This window comes from Sorex araneus, chromosome 5 (assembly GCF_027595985.1).
Source record: "Sorex araneus isolate mSorAra2 chromosome 5, mSorAra2.pri, whole genome shotgun sequence".
NCBI classification, from domain to species: Eukaryota; Metazoa; Chordata; class Mammalia; order Eulipotyphla; family Soricidae; genus Sorex; species Sorex araneus.
The window spans coordinates 131790773-131799202 of NC_073306.1; the positions used below are offsets into that span (position 1 = coordinate 131790773).

At 56.3% G+C, this 8430-nt stretch overlaps 1 protein-coding gene across 10 annotated transcripts in view; it reads right to left on the minus strand.

The window, feature by feature from the left end:
• Positions 1-7528, minus strand: part of STAU1 (staufen double-stranded RNA binding protein 1) — a 56340-nt gene extending 48812 nt beyond the window's left edge. For 7 of the 10 annotated variants that reach the window (XR_008630302.1, XM_055140290.1, XM_055140293.1 and 4 more), the window contains exon 1: positions 7410-7528. The gene's annotated coding sequence lies outside the window, so the exon portion shown is untranslated. Of the gene's footprint in view, positions 1-5536; positions 5698-7409 lie in introns of those variants that run through there. The other 3 variants (XM_055140294.1, XM_055140286.1, XM_055140291.1) reach the window with 3 other exon arrangements.
• Positions 7529-8430: the final 902 nt, after the last annotated feature.

Genomic DNA, 8430 nt, shown 5'->3' on the forward strand with positions numbered 1-8430 from the left:
ACCCTTCTAATTCTATTATTTCCTTAACAAGAACAAAGAGTCCATAATATTTTATTTACAAGTAGGCACACACTGATGTAAAACAATTTCCTTAAAAAAGAGGGTCTAGGGGCTGGAGCGATAGCACAGCGGGTAGGGCGTGTGAACGCGGCCGACCCGGGTTCAAATCCCAGCATCCTATATGGTCCCCTGAGCACTGCCAGGACTAATTCCTGAGTGCAGAGCCAGGAGTGACCCCTGTGCATCGCCAGGTGTGACCCAAAAGGTAAAAAAAAAAGGGTCTAGGCTGGAGCGATAGCACAGCGGGGAGGACATTTGCCTTGCACACAGCCGACCTGGGTTCGATCCCCAGCATCCCATAGGGTCCCCTGAGCACCACCAGGAGTAATTCCTGAGCGCAGAGCCAGGAGTAACCCCTGTGCATCGCCAGGTGTGACCCAAAAGGCAAAAAAAAAAAAAAACAGGGTCTGGAGGGTGCGAGCAATAGGACAGAGTAGGTGACTTGCATGGTACATGTTCAACCTGGTTTCAATCCCTGAACATCATACGATACCCTGAGCATATTTCAGGACTGAGCCCTGAGCACGGAGCCAAAAGTAAGCCCTGACTACAGCTGGGTATGGTTTTAAAAAAATTGAATTAAGGGGCTGGAGTGATAGCACAGCGGGTAGGGCGTTTGCCTTGCACGCGGCCAACCCAGGTTCAAATCCCAGCATCCCATATGGTCCCCTGAGCACCGCCAGGGGTGATTCCTGAGTGCATGAGCCAGGTATAACCCCTGTGCATTGCTGGGTGTGACACAAAAAGAAAAAAATTAATAAAATAAAATAAAATAATTGAATTAAATAGGCTGGAGCGATAGCACAGCAGTTTGGCATTCGCCTTTCACGTGGTCGACCCGTGTTCGATTCCTCTGCCCCTCTCGGAGAGCCCGGAAAGCTACCAAGAGTTTCGAGCCCGCACAGCAGAGCCTGGCAAGCTACCAGTGCGTACTGGATATGCCAAAAACAGTAACAGTAAGTCTCTCAATGAGAGACGTTACTGGTGCCCGCTCAAACAAATCGATGAGCAACGGGGTGACAGTGACAGACTGTGGAGTGACTGTACCGCCAGGAGGGCAACTGTCTTAAATACCACTGCAGGCCAACCTGTGTTGGCTCTGAGGGAATGTACCTCCTGACAACATATATGCCTTAAGTGTAAGTCCCTGGGTTCTATCCCCAGCACCACCAAAAAAATAAATCTCGTGGGCTGGACAGGGCGTTTGCCTTGCATGCGGCTGACCCAGGTTCGATCCCCAGCATCCCATATGGTCCCCCAAGCACCCCCAGGAGTAATTCCTGAGTGCAGAGCCAAGAATAACCTTCCTGAGCACAGAGCCAGGAGCAACCCTTGAGCATCACTAGATGTGACCCGAAAAAGAAAAAAAAAATCCTCATTCTGAAAGAAAACTAAGCCAAAATGCTCCTCTGAGAGGGAGAAATTTACATTTGCCCCAATGAAGCCATTTTCCGTTCTGTATCACTGAAGATGACATCCAATAAAATGACCCAGTTTGGAAGTTCATACAAACAAGGCCCTAATTAGCATCAACTCATTCCTGACAACTCAGATACCTTCCACCTTGGGTCGCAGTGACAGTACAGCGGGAAGGGCGCTTGCCTTGCACACAGCAAACGTGAGTTTGATCCTCGGCACCATGTAAGGTCCTCTGGGCCAGCCAGGAGTAAGCCCTAAGCTGCCAGTAACCCTAAAACAAAACACAAGGATCCTTTCTCCTGAAACTTCCATTTTTTTGCGGGTGAATTTCACCCACTGCACCAGTGACACTACCCCACCGACTGGGACCACTCTTTCTCTCCCACAGGACACAGGATGTCTGCGGAGATAGTGGATGAAGACAAAGCCTCATGCGGTAATAATAATGGGTTTCAACTTCAGAATTGGGGGCCGGAGAGCTGCCAGAGTCATACCCATTTCTAAACTGTCCATGATCTGTTTATAAATGAAATTTTAGACGGAACCTTAAGAGTGCAACTTAGCCTTGAGCAAACTATTTTAATAGTAATTCCAAGTACTGATAAGTTTTACTGGAGGTCCATTGCAAAGAACCAAGCAGTCTTTATATAAAGAACATTTTGTATCCTTTCCTAAACACCCGGTTGTTCTTCCCCTAAGCTAACTGTAAAGGACTGTGCAGATCCCTCCAGTGGCTGACAGGTAACCTGCGTTTTCACGATACGTGCTCAAGGTTTGTTTTGTTTTTTTATAGTTTTTCTTTGTACCTGATAAAGCTTGAAAGTAAACCTACAAAATTCAAATGACGAGATTATAGGACTACAAGCTGCAAAGGAGCCAGGACCTGACCCGTGGAAAGTGACAAGACACAATGCCACTGTCACCTTCCACGCTCCCAGCTCTTCTCGCTTCTGAGCACTGGAGGAGTGAGCACCCTGATGTGCCAGGGGAGTTCAGCATGCAAAGCACTGCTCTCTCCAGTTCTATGAATCCCCCTGCCTCTAGGATTTTTTTTTTCTATCACCATCACTGTCATCCCATTGCTCATGGATTTGCTCGAGCGGGCACCAGTAACATCTCAGTTGAGAGACTTGTTGTTACTGTTTTTGGCATATTGAATACACCACGGGTAGCTTGCCGGGCTCTCCGAGAAGGGCAGAGTAATCGAACCCCGGTCAGCCGTGTGCAAGACAAATAAGGCAAACGCCCTACCCGCTGGGCTATTGCTCCAGCCACCACCCCCCCTTTTTTTTTGTAAGCAAGAAAAACATGAATAGCATGCTGTCAATTCATCTATCCTTACTGAATTGTTTGTCAATACAGCAGATGGTGGGGTGGGGAGAGGCTTTGGAAAACAACTTCCAACAGAGGGTTTTGAAATCAAATATTCTTTGTTTAATTCTTAACCAAGGTGATAGCATATTTACACAACCACTACAAAGAAACTTTGCAAGTTTCATCATGAATTATTAACTATCGTTTAACGTTGACATAGAGTTATTCTCTATTTAAGTGGCTTAACAGGTAGGTCCCATCTAAACAGGATCAGGGATATCTTTATTTGTGATTGCTTTCCGATGACAGTCACTAATAGCTGAAAAATTGTTGCTTTGGGGCCAGAGCAACGATGGTACAAAGGTTAAGGTGCTTGACGAGCGTGCGGCTGTGGCAGTTCAACCTGGCATGGCATTGGGTGCCCGGGCACAGCCAGGCAAGGCCCCACACCAAGCAGGGTACGGCTAGGGGGGAAAAAAACAGTAATAGGCCAGGGGTGTAGCTCAGTGCCAATGCAAGCCTTTTTTTTTTTTTTTTTTTTTTTTTGTCATACCCGGCGATGCTCAGGGGTTACTCCTGGCTCTGCACTCAGGAATTATTCCTGGCGGTGCTTGGGGGACTATATGGGATGCTGGGAGTCGAACCCGGGTCGGCCGCGGGCAAGGCAAAAAGCCCTACCCACTGCGCTATCACTCCAGCCCCAATGCGTGCCTTTTTTGATACTTTTAGGACTAGAGAGAAAGAACAGGGTCGAGGTGTTTGCACACGGCAGACACCAGCTGGAGTCCCGGCACCACATACGAGCCCCCGAGCACACCACAGATAAGCCTGGAACACTGTCTGGTGTGGGACAAAATTTAAAAAAAAAAAAAAAAAGGCAGGACTGGGGAGAGACTACTGTAGGTAAGGCACATGCCCTGCACGAGCCCAACCCCCCTCGGTCCCAGGAGCACTACCCGTGAGCACTGTCACGGTAGTCACACACACACACACACACACACACACACACACGCCCCAAAAAGGTATTACTTTTGCACACAAAGAAAAACAATATTTTAAATTTGACACTGAGGGAGGGGGTTAAGCACTGGATCAAGAGCCAATGTGGCTGCACTGCTTTTATGCTGTGATCTTGTGCAAACCGAGAGATGAGGAAAGCCAAGAAGCAAAATAAGAACTCCCAGTTAGCAAGTGAATTAAACACATGAACAGTCTGGGGCAAGCTGGTAAAATCAAATGTTGGGAATTTTTTTTTTCAAAGAACTAGTTTGAGGGAGAGGGTACTAATGAAACAAGACTGACCTTGGCTATGAGTTAATGATTCTCAAAGCCAAACGACCAACACCTGGGGTTTCTTTATGCAGTTTGACTTTTCTATGTTTTGCACAGTAAGGTTTTTTTTTTAACAAAACCTTTTTTTGGGTCACACCCAGCGATGCACAGGGGTTACTCCTGGCTCAGGGGACCATATGAGATGCTGGAAATCGAACCCGGGTCCGTAGAGTGCAAGTCAAACGCCCTTCCCGCTGTGCTGAGTTAAGGTTTCTAAGGCTGAGGATGTAGCTCAGTGGCAAACCATATGCTTCACCGAGGTCCTCAGAACCAGCTCCCAGGGCTGGGGTGCGTGCTTTCTTTGCACGCAGAAGGCCGGAGTTCGATCCCCGGCAAGCCCTGACCACCAGCCAAGGGCGGCCCGAGGCTCCACACAAGCACAAAGCCCTCACTTCAATCCTGAGTACTCTCAGCCGCTAAAAAAAAAAATAAATAAAAAGTTTGTTTCGTTCTGAATTTAGGCTATCTACTACAGTAGTAAACCACCATTTCCAGGGCCAGAGAAATAAGACAGGGGTTAAGGTTCGTGACCTGTAGATGACAGAGCCTGGTTCAATCCCCAGGCTGCCAGGAGGGATCCCTAAACACAGAGCCACCCATAAGCCCCAAGCGTGGCTGGGTGCGGCCAATTAAAAAAAAAAAATGGTTACACTAAAATACCACTTCTCTAACACTACAGTACTCCCAGTACTCTGCGTACAAAGATATGGCTGGAACTGCTTGTGAGGCTTGTTTAGGATGGTTTTTAATTACTCATCCAAATATTTTAAAACTGGAAATGAGGGGCTGGAGCGACAGCACAGCGGGGAGGGCGTTTGCCTTGCACTCGGCCGACCCGGGTTCGATTCCAGCATCCCATATGGTGCCCTGAGCACGGCCAGGAGGAATTCCTGAGTGCATGAGCCAGGAGTAAACCCCTGTGCATGCTGGGTGTGACCCAAAAAAAAAAAAAAAAGCAAAATAAATAAATAAAATAAAACTGGAAATGAAATGACGATAAAGAATCAGGAAGGGCTGAATGGAGACAGAACAGCGATGGGTAGGGTCACCCGGTGCCATCCTCAGCGTCCCATATGGTCCCCCAAACACCAGCAGGATAACTACTGGGTGTACAGCCGTAGGAGTAACCCCTGAGCATTGCCCAGTGTGGGCCCCCCCCAAAAAAAAAGGACTTATCAGGAAATCCTTAGGTGTAAATCGTAACAGTTACATTCCGTAAGGAAAGGTATTGGTCTTGTGAGCTGATTTATTGACACGTGGATTATCCAATAGCACACACTCCTAACGTATCTAAACTCAAGACTCAATTTAACAAAGGATTTACTCAGAAGCAAAGGAAAACAACATGCCGAAACTGCTGCGCTGTTCTGTCATCCTGTTCCCAACCCAATAGCCGTTTGAAAACTCTCACCTGTGGCCGGGACGCCTGAAACTCGCTTCCTCTACCGTCCAACTGGATTGTGCTTTGCTTTTTTTTTTTTTTTTTTTTTTTTTAAGTTTTTAAACTCCAACAAGCAGCAATTTACACTTGGCAAGCGGCAGGCTTATTCCTAAAAGGCCCAACTGCACGGGCCCCCCAGCCGGGTGGCACGCCTCCTGCCCGGCCCCCGCGGGGCGGCGTGTGACCTCAGCGGCGTCCCGGGGCGCGCGTCTGGGCCGGAACCGCGGAAAACTTCCACATAAGCAAGCGGGCCGCGGAGGGGGGGCCGGGCCGCGGGGCCGGGGGCGCGGGGCGGGGCCGGGCGCGGGCCCAGGGACGCGGCGGGCGGGGCCCCCGGCGCCCCCCGCCCCCGACGCCCCCCGCGGGGGCGGCCCCGCAGCTCCAGGGGCGTTTCCGCCGGGCACTTCCCCAGGAACCCAGAGACCACAGGCCCGCGCGGCGGCAGGGAAGGGAGAAGGGAGAAGAGAAAGGAAGGGAAGAAAGAAAGAAAAACAAAACCAGGCCAGGCCGCCCGGACGCTCCCGGGTGGCGCCCGGTGTCATTTCTCCGCAGGGTCGCGCACGGCTCCGACCCACCGCGGCCAGGCGACCCCCGCGCCCGCGCCCGCCCGACACTGCCCGGCGCCGCGGTGGGCAGCGACGCGCAACAGTTCGGCGGTCCACTCGCGGCGTCCGCTCCCGCTGCCCCCGGCCCGCGCTCGGCAACGCCGGGCACTCGCGGGGGGGACACTCGGGGGGACACTCGCTGGGGAGGGACACTCCCGTGGGGGGACACCCCGGGGGGACGGGGAGGACACTCGCTGGGGAGGGTCACTCCCGTGGGGGGACACTCTCCCGGGGGACACTCGCTGGGGAGGGACACTCCCGTGGGGGGACACTCTCCCCGGGGGGACACTCGCTGGGGAGGAACACTCCCGTGGGGGGGGACACTCGCTAGGGAGGGACACTCCCGTGGGGGGACACTCCGAGGGGACGGGGGGGACACTCTCCCGGGGGGACACTCGCTGGGGAGGGACACTCCCGTGGGGGGACACTCTCCCGGGGGGACACTCCCTGGGGAGGAAAATCCCGTTGGGGCACTAGCGGGGGGAGACACTCTGGGGGGCAGACACTCGCTGGAGGACACTCTGCGGGACACTACCGGGGGGAACACTCGTGGGGGATCCTCCGGGGGGAACACTCGCGGGGGTGACATTCCTGGGGGTGGCACGCGGGGGGGGACACTCGCGGGGGGGACACTCGGGGGGACACTCTCTGAGGACCCTCTGGGAGGGACACTCGCGGGATACACTCGCGGGGGGGACATTCGCGGGGGCCACTCCGAGGGCGACACTCGCAGGGGGGCGCTCTTGGGGAGACACTCCCGTGGTGGCACTCTTGGGGGGACCTCGCGGGGGACCCTCTGCGAGAGACACTCTTGGGGGGCACACTCGCGGTGGGGGGCGACTTCGCGGGGGGCACTCCGGGAGGGGACACACACGGAGGGGGCGCTCCGGGGGGAACTCGCCGGGGGGCGCTCCGGGGGTGGCAATCGGGGGGGACACTCGCGGGGGGGCACTCCCCGCCGGCCCTGCGCCCGCCCCTCCCCGCCGTCCCCACCCCCCGCGCACACACAAAGAGTTTCGGGCGCCGCCGGGCGTCGAGCCCCGCGCCGGACCCCGGCCCGAGGGGGCGGACCTGGGCCGCGGGCGCGCGGCGCGGCACCTGTTTGCGGGGGGCGCGGGCCCCCGCCGGGAGCGGGCCGGGGCGGGGGCGCCGGGCCGGCGGGGCGCGGGCCCGCGGCCTAGGCCCCACCCGCCGCCCCCCGCCCGCGCGGCCCCGCAGGCCCGGCCCGGCCGCCTCACCTGCCTGCTGCTGCCGGCGCGTCCCGGCCGGCGGTCCTGGGCGGCGGCGAGGCGGGGCGAGCGGCAGGAAGCGCGGCGCCGCGCGGGGGGCGGCGGGAGGGCGGCGGCGGCGGCGGACGGCGGCGGCGCGGGAGGCGGGCGCCGCCGGGCCGGGGGTCACGGGGGAGGGTGGCCGAGCCCGACGCGGCAGCCGCCGGCGCAAACGCTGAGCAGCCGCTCCGGCGCCCGCAGCCCGGCAGGAAGTGACGGGGGAGGGGCCTGCGCCCGCCCCCGGCCGCCGCCCGCCTCCATGCCGGCCCCACCCCCCGGCCCGCGCCCGGACCACAACTCCCGGCGGGCACCGGGGCGCTGCGCGCGGGGCACGCAGGAAGCCCGGCAGGCGCGCGCCGGGTCACGCCGGAGGCCCGCCCGCCCTGGCCCGCGGGGCCTGCTGGGACTTGTAGTTTCAGCTGTTCCCACCCCCCCCCCCCACACACACACACCCAAGGCCGCGTTGGGCCTTTTTCTCCTTCCCCTTTTTCCCATCTCCCTCCTAGCCTCTTTTTCTCTGCTACCGATGTCGCTTTCTCCTTCCATAAGTGTCTGTTATGTGGAGTGCCAAGTGAGCTCTAAAGCTCCAAGAGGAATGTGCGGGCGGTGGCATGCATCACTGGCCTCGTGGCACCTGGACCTGGTGAGGGTCAAGATATGACCATCCCACGTTGCTCTCACCCAGCTCTCCGTGAAGCAGCGGGTGGTTTTCCAGCAGCCCTCACACAGGACAGGGTGGGGTCTGGAGCTGGGAGTCCGAGCCCCGAGACCGCCAGGCCCCGCTCAGGGCCAGCTCTGAACACTTCCCCACTGGCCGACAGCTGGCCCTGAGGTTTGATTCCAAAGGGCCTCTCCAAACAGCGTCTGGGGACACTGCCCCAGCCAACCTCGGAGATCTTTCTCCGCACCGGCCTCCTTTACTTTTTGTAAAATGCAATAAAACTGAATCTCAGGATACCAAAAACAAAGGGCGTTCCCTCTCCCTGCTGTG